Source organism: Drosophila serrata, unplaced genomic scaffold (assembly GCF_035046125.1).
Source record: "Drosophila serrata isolate PLE 108 unplaced genomic scaffold, ASM3504612v1 contig_245, whole genome shotgun sequence".
NCBI classification, from domain to species: domain Eukaryota; kingdom Metazoa; phylum Arthropoda; class Insecta; order Diptera; family Drosophilidae; genus Drosophila; species Drosophila serrata.
The window spans coordinates 3,478,911-3,489,546 of NW_028257143.1; the positions used below are offsets into that span (position 1 = coordinate 3,478,911).

Here is a 10,636-nt window from a genome sequence, read left to right on the forward strand (position 1 = left end):
AGAAATACCTGAGGTTTTTTTAAGCTTGATCGGATGGCGAACCTATATTCTTCAAAACTTATTTCTAAATGGGTAAGGAAATTGAACAGGATTTTAAAAGGTCTTTAATTTTTTTAAACGTAGATTTATAATGTTCAACATTGGCTTCGTTGTCTTCCAATGGAAATAAAACCATTGTTTCAGGCATTGGAGGGTATGGCATTTGAAATCTGCAGATTTCCTGACCACGGAGTTCTCTTAAGCACGAAGAACTATGTTTATGGCGCTGATATTGAATTACCTCTTGTAATTCAGGATCAACTTGATCGGAATGTTCTGGTCCTTCCAGCTTTGGAGCGCCAGAAAACCAATACATGCCATGAGAGTGGGGCGATCCTCTGTGCTGGAACTCAATCCTCCAATAATAATGCACAAGGGTAAACTCGCCAAAAATTTCTGAGCTTTTGAACAATTTTATTAATTGTCGAAACCTAAAGTCAAAATATCGGGAGCATGTTACGGGGTCAGATCTAATTAATCGAGCTTTTTCGAAGATGGAGATAGAGAGAGCTGCCGCTTCGTCCTGAGTAATATTTCTATTATCCAATAGACGTGAAAGAATAACCAAGAGTTCATTCCACTTCGATTCAGCAGCGGAAAAAGTTAAGAAAAATGTAGTCAGCCCAAATTGCCTGATCATGGCAATAACTTTTTTTCTCTGCTTCCCAATGAGCTGGTGCGGAGCGAAGACCTTTCAAAATATGATATCCGTCGTCATGCTGTACAAGATTGTTAATATAGGAATTATCCATTACATTGGCAGCAGTTACCGCACCTGATTTTTTGCGTAGGGCAATGGAGATTGAATTTTGAATTCGCTGCATTTCATAAAACTTGTACATATATAGAACCTTAGAAACTACTGCACAACGACGGTCATAAATGCGAATCTGCGACCTTGCTTTTTTTTGCATAGATGGTTTTTGCTTTATACATATATTGATCCGCAAGAGATTGTTGGAAAAGACAGTTCTTCTGCATCTTCATCAAGGGTTAAATTAGTTGGGATGCGGACAGCTTCAAGGACCCGAGCGGGTCGAATAGTTTCAGTCATGAAATTGTGGGAATATTCTAACTTTCTTTTGAGGTGAACCTGTATGACATGAGTCGATTAAAAGGAACGGGGGAGGGCGCTTACCGTATCAGGTACTGAAATTGGAACATTTACTACTGCACCTCTAATTCCACATTGCCTTTCATAGCCTACGGAGATAATTCGCATAAAAGGAATTCGCGGAGAAATTAGGCGCTCCTCAAGGCATGTTTAATTTGTAAGACACTAAGGGATGTCTGGGAAGTCAAACCCATTAGAGAGAAAAGATGGTAGCCGACCCTTCGAAACACTCTGACGACATGTGCTGCAAAATTGATATTTGCCGGACTGACTCGGAAATTTCCTACTGAGATAAAATGCGTTACATGCGTTATGCGTATACATTCAGATTGGGAAACCTAGCAGAAATAGAAATTTTATTCAAGGCACTTATTTGAGATGAAAACCATGTTCCTCCACAGCATACACAGCATTCAGTTGGTCCGTCCTTGATTTTCCTTTGATATTGTTCCCTCGCAGTGGCTCGATTCCTCTGGCGCTGGAGTTCCCGTTGATCCTCTCTTTCGTCCGTGGAAAGTTCTGCCCTGGTAGCAATATTTCGCTCGATGATTCAGCCTGCCGATTTTCAGGAATGGACCTATATGTAAGGAGTCGCTCCTCAGCCATTTCCTGAATTTGCTGCACCCGAAGTCTCGACTGAAGTCGAGTGTTCCGATGATGGATCGTATTCCGTTGTTGTTCCCGTGTCCGATTTATTGAGTTGATTCTCGTGATCCTGTGGACTTCGGCGTCTCGTGCTCGCTCGGTCCTCCGATTTTCCTCCTCAGCTCTCCAGGCAGCGTGATCCGCAGTGTTTTGCACCTGCTGTCGCCGTCGTTCTTCCGGATTTTGCCTGGCAAAAGCATGCGCAGCAGCATCCCGAACACGCTCCTGCTCGCGATTTTCTCCGATCGCTCTCCAGGAAGCGTGATCCGCAGTGTTTTGCACCTGCTGTTGTCGCTCTCGCCAGAGTTTTGCCTAACCCGGATATGAGCGGCTGCATCATTTATCCGTTCGCGCGCTCGAACTCGTTCACTACGCCTCCTCTGAGAACGTGCTACAGTGTTTCGCGCGCGAACTTCCTGTGCAGTCTCAGAGTTTTCTAGGCGGACGGAAGCATTGTGCTCGGCATTTCGTGCTCTAATTTGAGAGGAATTTCGAGCGTATTGGACACGGCTTCGCCAAAGTGCTGATTGGCGACGTTGTTCTTGAGACAAAGAAGATATACGCGGCATTTTCTTGTCTTGTTTTGTTTTGTTTTTTTGGCACAGAGTAAAAAATTCGGAAACACAATAATTAATGATACACTGGTACCACTCGAAAACTGTCGCGAAAATTAGAAAACTAGAAACTCTCAATGAATAGGCAATGTTTCTGTATTTTAGCTATTGTTTTGCTTACTTACACCTTGTTGTTCTATGTAAAGTAGGAGGCGGGAAATGCGGTTTATTATGTTAATTCAAGAAAACAATAATTAACGAATCACTGGTATATTTTAACACTCGGAAACTGTCTCGAAATTTATACGACTACAAATTAGCTAATAAATAAGCAATGTTTTTATTTCGAATCAATTGTTTTGTTTAACCCTTCTTGTACTATGTTAAGTAGCAGGGGGAAAAGCTTTTATGTAAATAAATAGAGTGACCATGAGCGGGCATAGCCAAAAATCTTTTTTGGCTCCGATCTTGGGCAAGTGGCTCTCAAAGTCAACTGCTTGCACCAGCTTTATGACATAGGCGTCCGATTTTAATAAAATTATTACCGAAATTATAAAACAATACAAAACGGCTATATCTCAAATTATGTCAAGTATGAGGCGGGAAATACGGTTGATTATGTAACTAAAAATATAAATATAGTGAGCATGAGAAGGCTATAATTTTTTTTGGAAAAATTTTCCGATTGTTCCTATGGGAGCTATATGATATAGTAGTCCGATTTTCATTAAATTTTACCCAAAATTGTAGAATAATATGAAATGACTATATCTTAAATTTATTTTTAAAACTGAAAATGTTAAATTTTTTTTTGTAAAAATTTTCCGATCATTTCTATGGCAGCTATATGATATAGTCGTCCGATCCGGCCCGTTCCGACATATATACGAGTGAGAGTATATAGAAGGCTAAATTCAAAGTTTCATTCAGATAGCTTCAAAACTGAGAGACTAGTTTGCGTAGAAACGGACAAACGGACAGACGGACAGACGGACAGAAGGACAGACGGACAGACGGACATGGCTAGATCGACTCGGCTGTTGATCCTGATCAAGAATATATATACTTTATATAGTCGGAGGTGCCTCCTTCACTGCGTTGCAAACTTCTGACTGAAATTATAATACCCTGCAAGGGTATAAAAAAGAATCTATTTTGTATGTAAGCTATGAATTAAGAAACTAAAACTTAAATTTCAAACTTTTAAAATTCAGACTGGCTATACAGAAATGCGATAGAAATGTTTTAGTGGGCAACTACATTAAGTTATGGATTCGACGGTAGTTCTGGTCAATCCAACTACAATCAAGGGTATTCTGGTGGCCAAGCATATAATATGGATTCAAGTATGTTACACCATTAAGGCTGGAAGATTCCTCCGGAAATATATTCCTGAACAATCGAACCCCTCAGTCAATCAGGTTTTGCCGGGCTTTACGGCTAGCCTTTATAAAAGAAACAAAGGAAAGTGAAGATTTAAAAGAAAAAATTACTAAACTTCTTTCTTGCAAAATAATTCTGGAAAATGAAAGATTTATTTACATAAAATTTCATCTTTACCCGACTTTTATCAGTGGTAAAATACGGACAGGCACAAGTCAACACAAGCTTTTCTTATATGTGGTGCATTGCCTTCCGACTTTTTAAATAATAAATAGTTTGCTGGCGAAAAGTTCTTACCGATTTTGGATAACTTAAAATTATGCCCTTTCCGTTGCTGGATTAGTATGTTTTAGTTTATTTTTCGTGAAGTCCGTGAAAAGAAAAATCGTATAAGAGACTTTGGATTTTGGAAACGACTTTCTCTAAAAGTTGATCGTTTCCTATGACGAGTTTATTCAGGTTGAATAAACACACAGCAGACGATACTTGGACAGGCTAGTGGTTCACCCAAATCCACTGGCTAGCAGGCATGCCGACCCGCAATCTCTTAGAAGGTTGAAGAGATTCCATCCTAGTGATCTGTCTTACCGTTTATACATTTATAATGTAAATAATTGTATACAATCCAGGCCCATATCCCATATGTACCATATTTTCCTTCCCGTGTTCTAAACGTCTTGTTATGTTCTTATGGCTCTGGACGATTCCGGTGACAATAAATATAATTATTTAAAAAAAAAGATTAATAAATATCTTATAATAAAAAAAAAACTTTGTTTGGAATGGGACTTTAACAAGGCGCCCGATGCTGATCGAGAATAGGTAAGTATACATATAATTAATGGGATCGGTGCTCCTCCGTCTGCCTATTAGGTATATTTTGGGTTGCCACTAACAATTATTAAAATTACTTTGCTTATAAAAAAACTGCACGCAAGAGTTTTATTTTTACGAGAAGTTTATTTTGTTGATTATAGTACTGGGCTCAAGTCTGAAAAAGGAATAAAAAAAATAAAATTAATAAGAAATATTTCTTAAAATTATGCGTATGTCACTTGAACATATTTCTAAATCTTAAATCGAAATCTAAACATTTTTACATGTGTGAAATTAGCAAACATTTTTGGATTGGTGGTGAGCTTTTTACCTGCGCCATTGACAAAAACAATAATGCATTCGACGGCTAGTTGTCCTGGCTGTTAGGAGAACAGTCAAATGCAGCTTGCATCCCAGTTGGATGTCGCATAAATTTGTGAAGAGGCCAGGACATATTTTACTGGAGGACGGCTACAGAGCGCTGCAGTGGCTTATGTCCTGCCATCCTTTTGCTCCTGTCCCCGATTCGGTCTCTCCCAAAGTAGCTGAACGGTGGTTTGGTCAAATTTATTTACTGTGTTACTTATTCTGACAGTCCGCAATGATTTTTCCATTTTAGTTGTTGTGCGTCAGGATCCTGGAGATTCGTTTGAGACTCTGGACTTTGATTGCTGGTGTAGCCAGCGGAATATTTAATGAAAAGGGGACATATTTCTTGAGCTTTATTATGCAGCTATTGCATTTCTTGAGGTTTGTTTGTGAAACGAAATTTAAAGTATATTTTAAAAAATGCGCCAATTGAACTTGTGTCAAACTCATTATATTATTCTTTGAGATAACATAATATATAAATAACTCTGCACAAAAAAAAAAAAAAAATACTTCCGTATGACCTAATAGAAAGTTTTCTTTTTGTAAGCTTTTATTGGTCACATTTTAAACTATTTGTATAATTAATTTTGAAGGGTTAGGTTACCTCAAACAACAAAGAGATTAATGTTATTTTTTAAACCCTTTCATTCAGAAGTTTTCAACGCAGTGAATATCCGACCACTTAAAAAATATATATATTCTTGATCAGCTTCAACAGCGGAGTCGATCCAGCCATGTCCGTCTGTCCGTTTCTACGTTTGCTCTATTAACTTGTCATATAGCTGCCATAGAAACTATGGTTAAATGTAGAGAAAAATGCCAAACTGTGAATGTAAAACTGTAAATATAATATGCATAAGTAACAGTAATGAAAGTAGGAATTAAAATTGTTTTTTTTTTTTTTTTTAATTATTAATGATCGAATGGCAATCTGCAAGAGTATACAGACTTAGCTTTTGTAGGAGACACAAAACGTTTCTACTGTAATCTTTGGTAGTCACTAACGAAGTGTTTTTTATCATCGTTCCGTTCCATCCTTAACCTATTTATATTTGTATTGGTGTGATCGTGCGAACGAGATATACATACATAGTATTGTTCGTGAGCACGGTCATTAAAATGTGAGTAAGTGAGATGAATATATATATACATGTAAATGAGTTAGTTAACATAGTGGGACTACTTACTACACTTTCTTGTTTAGGATGATTCTTCTGAAATGTAGAAAAATATTTGTAGGATACGTTTATCTGAAATATAGAAATATATTCTTGTGAGTTTATCATGTGCAAGTTCAACTTGTCCATACTACATCAATTAAGTGACTTATTGGTATCTTAATCATTGTTGGGATACTCTCTTTAATATTGCCTTAGCTGTATGAGCATATTATGTTTAGTTGTTTTAAAATTACTTCCCCAGCTGCTCTCTTATGCCAAAATTCAAATCTAGTCAAGTCTGTGGCAGATGTAAGCTTGAAGATTTGCTAGAGCATATCCTGCACTCCTGGGAAATGGACATAAAGCCACATCAAAGCTCTGCAGTGCCAACGAGAAATTCGACAACGCGGCATTGTCCTGTGCACAGATTTTTCTAATGTCTCCATCGAAGCCTTTGGCCAAAGGCAATTAAATGTGCCACGGAATGTGGGAGGGCTTGGGGACACGTAATTGTTTTTTGCGTGCGTGAATGGAAATGATGCGAGTGCTGGATGCGGGTGAAGTGTCATAAATTCTATCGGAGAAACACGATTTCAGATGAATTATATTTATTATTATAGGACAAAAGTACATCCCTAATTCTTACACAAACACGCATTCTTCGCAGGCGAATCATCCGATGCAGCTGGGCGTTGAGAGATGTAATTATTAACATTTGTGCTGGGAAAAACAATTAAAAGGGAAAGCAGCTCGAATCAAAGAACAAAAAGGACTCTGACACACATAAAAGAGAAGGGTCTTGGGCTGGCGCTGGGCGGTGGGCGGTGTATGGTATGAGGTGCAAAATTGTCAGTGTGAAGAACACATGTGCAATTGCCGCTTGCCTTAATGGGCCATAAATAACGAGAACAACAATGAGGCGGCTGTACTGCATCCACCTCAGTACACTCCTTCTGTTACCTTACCCATTCCGCTTTCTTTTATACTTTTTCTGTTATACCTTTTAATACCCGGCAATCATAAAGTCCAAAGGGTATATGTATGTATATCACTTAACTCTATTCATTTTATAATGAAATTATATTCTAAAAAACTAGGCTAAAAGCTATTATTTAGTATTTTTATGCACAAAAAGAAAAAATCAATATTATCGAATAGATTTTGTTATAACTTTAAACGAACTGGAAAAATGCATTATACGAGAATGTTTAGTGAAGAGAGAGATTGTATTTTCCAAAAAGCGTTTACATCCAATAAAAAATAAGAAAGGAAGTTAACTTCTGCATCCCGAGTGTTGTATACCCTTGCAGATTGCAATTCAATCATTAATAATTAATGCAATATATATGATATAGGATTGTGTTAAATAACAACGAAATAATTTATACTTTCATTACTGTTGCCTATACTTATATTTTCAGTTTTACAGTTAAAGATTTACACTCACAGTATAGCATTTTCCTCTACATTTAACGAAAGTTTCTATAGCAGCTATATGATTTAGTCGTCTACCGATTTTCATAAAATTAAAACCGAAATTCTGGAATAATACAAAATGGCTATATCTCAAATTGGATAAAAATATGTTAAAAACTGAAAAAGATTTAAGGACATATCTAGATCGACTCGGCTATTGATGCTCATCAAGAATATACATATGTATATACATACATTATATGGTCGGAAATGTGTTCTATACTGTGTTGGAAACGTCTGACTAAAATTATGATATCCTGCAAGGGTATATAAATAGCAAAGAAATAGTCATTGATTGTATGAAAACAAATATAAAAAGTTAAAATGAAGTTATATAAATTTGAGCATTGGTCCCATTGTAATTGGCTTACCAATTGGTGATATATATAGTCGTCAGATTTTTATAAAATTAAAAAATCGAAATGAATAATTCATAAAAACGTAACCTATTTTGATTAAAATATTTTGAAAGACGTTGAAATTATAATTATTATTCTATTAATTTTTCGGCCGATCCTTTGTCGTCTGATCTGGTCCGTTCTAATAACTATGTTATGTTAATAGGGAAACTATATGCAAAGTAAAAGACATTTGGACAGACAGATAAGATCGGAATGAACTCCTTCACTAATTCTACTCAAAATTACTACTACATAAAAATTTCAACAAAAGTTTATATTTTTTCTACGATTTTGGGAATTTCTAATGGCATTGGCATCGTACTTTCCCTTCTTGTACCACATAGTTGAAGTTTGATGAATTTACGGGGTACTTAAAGTTGACTCCTTCATACACACTATTTCAGCTGGGCTCCAAGACACATGATACTTATTATTGCACGTCGACGTGCAGCCAATCGGTGTGCGTGTCCTTGCTGCAATACACGAAGCCACAGATCCATTTATACACATGTACAATGTATACACTTACACACATGTCCTTCGTCATTCATCACCGCTGCATGCGGTTTCGGTTTTAGGGGTGGCGCACACTGCCTTCGTCCTTGCCGTTCGCCTCCTTGCATTAACTGCTTCCTTCCCCGGAGAAGAGCTCGAACTGTGCAAAATGTTGAAATGCGACGACCACTGATTTGATTTATCGTCAATTGAGATGAAACATAAAAACACTGCTGCCAATAAAAATGTTGGAAGCCACGGCACCGTCGTACGAACAAACAAAAAAAAAAAGATAATGCGCAGGGTCTGCTTTAATTAAAAATAAATCTTGTCCATTTACGTCGCGGCCAGACACATCCTGATCCTGCAATTTCTGTTTGCTTTTATGTTTGATTTTCATTTCTTCTACCAAATTGTAAATTACATCCGCCTACCCTTTTGTTAAATGTCCTTTTCTGCGTGTATAAGTGTGCTAGCCAGGACCAAAGGTGTTGCGTGCTTGCTACATCGCCGGGCTTTTTTTTGTGACACTAGAAAATATTATTCCAAGTCCGGCGACGAACATCCGCCACCTTTGTGGCTTGGGTCCCTTTCGAGTTTTGTCCTTTTTGCAAAACCGAACAAATCTACATATAAATAAATACTAAAATACTTTGGCGGGAGAATAAAAATCAGAACTCGTACAAGCTTTGTTGGTGTCCCCGAAGATTGTTTACCTTATCTCAATGGGGTATGCATGGTGTTTTACTTTATGTTTCCTAATGAATACTACTTTAAAGTACAATATGCGGTTATTACATGAGTAGGAAGAACTAGAGTCTTCCAAATGCTATAATAAAATGGGAATTTTTGCATTTTTAATACATTCTTACTACTTACCACAATAAAGTATCTAATATTCGTTGAAAATATTGAAGAAGAAACGGAAGCTGGGCTGAATTTGTATTTCCATTATTTGTCATTCTCCTTGAAAATGTTACAGAATGTCCTTTTGTACGCACAGTCGCTCTTTACTGCTCCGCTTTTATTTCAAGTTTCAGTGCATTCGTTAGAGTGGATATCACAATTTACATTTCTTTATACAACTTCCACTGCGAACTCATAAATTTCTTGCTGGACAATCTTTGGAACCATTAAACTGCTCGAATAGCCAGCATTAAAATGTCGTTCCTCTTGTGTTCCCCAAATCGCCACAAATCAATGCTAAAAATCATTTAAACGATTTTACCAACCCGCCAGAAAATTGTCAATTTTTGATTTTCTTGCTTTTCCAAATGATTTGCAGGATCCTTGCAAGAATCCCATTTGGCGCCGCTTGCATTTCCTTTTGGCATTCGGATTTTGCCAGAATGATTTCATGTGAAGCGGTGATTATTTTCACCTAAACTGCGTCGCCTTCGCTCCCCCAGTTGCAGTCGCAGTTCCTCCACAAACACACTCGGCTAACTGGCTGGATATTTATGGGCTTTGAGCGTGTTCCGCCTTTGCCGTGGGCGGTGGTGCACTTTCAATGTTTTTGCCACTGTCTTTGGCCAGTCGATTCGATGGCCCGCTCTCTTCCTTTCCGACCTTCAAGCCCGCAGTGCCACTTGTATTTATGTCTTCGTCTATAAATCCATGTCTTGGCAGGACTCACACACACATGCGCGTCTTCACGTCAAATCTTAGATTTATAATTTTCGGCTGCGTCGCCACTGAAAGTTGCCTGCAGCACATACAAAAAAATCGAAGAAAAGCAAGGAGTGAAGTCGAAATTGCATATATTCGACTTAAGGATACCGATTACTTACCAACTATGTCAAGTGAGGAATTCACTTTTACGAAATTAATAGATTTAAAATATTATACAAATATTACCATAAACAATAGCGCAGACTTGATAATATGTGAAAATATACTCAGTAACTAAGTATATAGTCTCGAATTTATTAGGAAATACAATCTTTGATTTCTTAAAACTCACACTTGGGTTAACACCTTAAAGCTCACCATTTGGTTAGCGATTCAAGAGACATGAACGAAAATCGCCTAAAAACGTTCCTATGACCTCTTTTGATCTAGCTGCGCCAGTGTCAGGTTGTAGTTGAATATATATAACATACATCATTTATAACACAAACATTAAAATTATTACATAAATAACACATATTATTTGGTTTTATCTCATAGCTTTAGAACTGA

General features: G+C 37.3%; 1 pseudogene; it reads right to left on the bottom strand.

The window, feature by feature from the left end:
• Positions 1-967: 967 nt before the first annotated feature.
• Positions 968-2,408, bottom strand: LOC147643851 (uncharacterized; annotated as a pseudogene).
• Between the last annotated feature and the right edge of the window lie 8,228 nt (positions 2,409-10,636).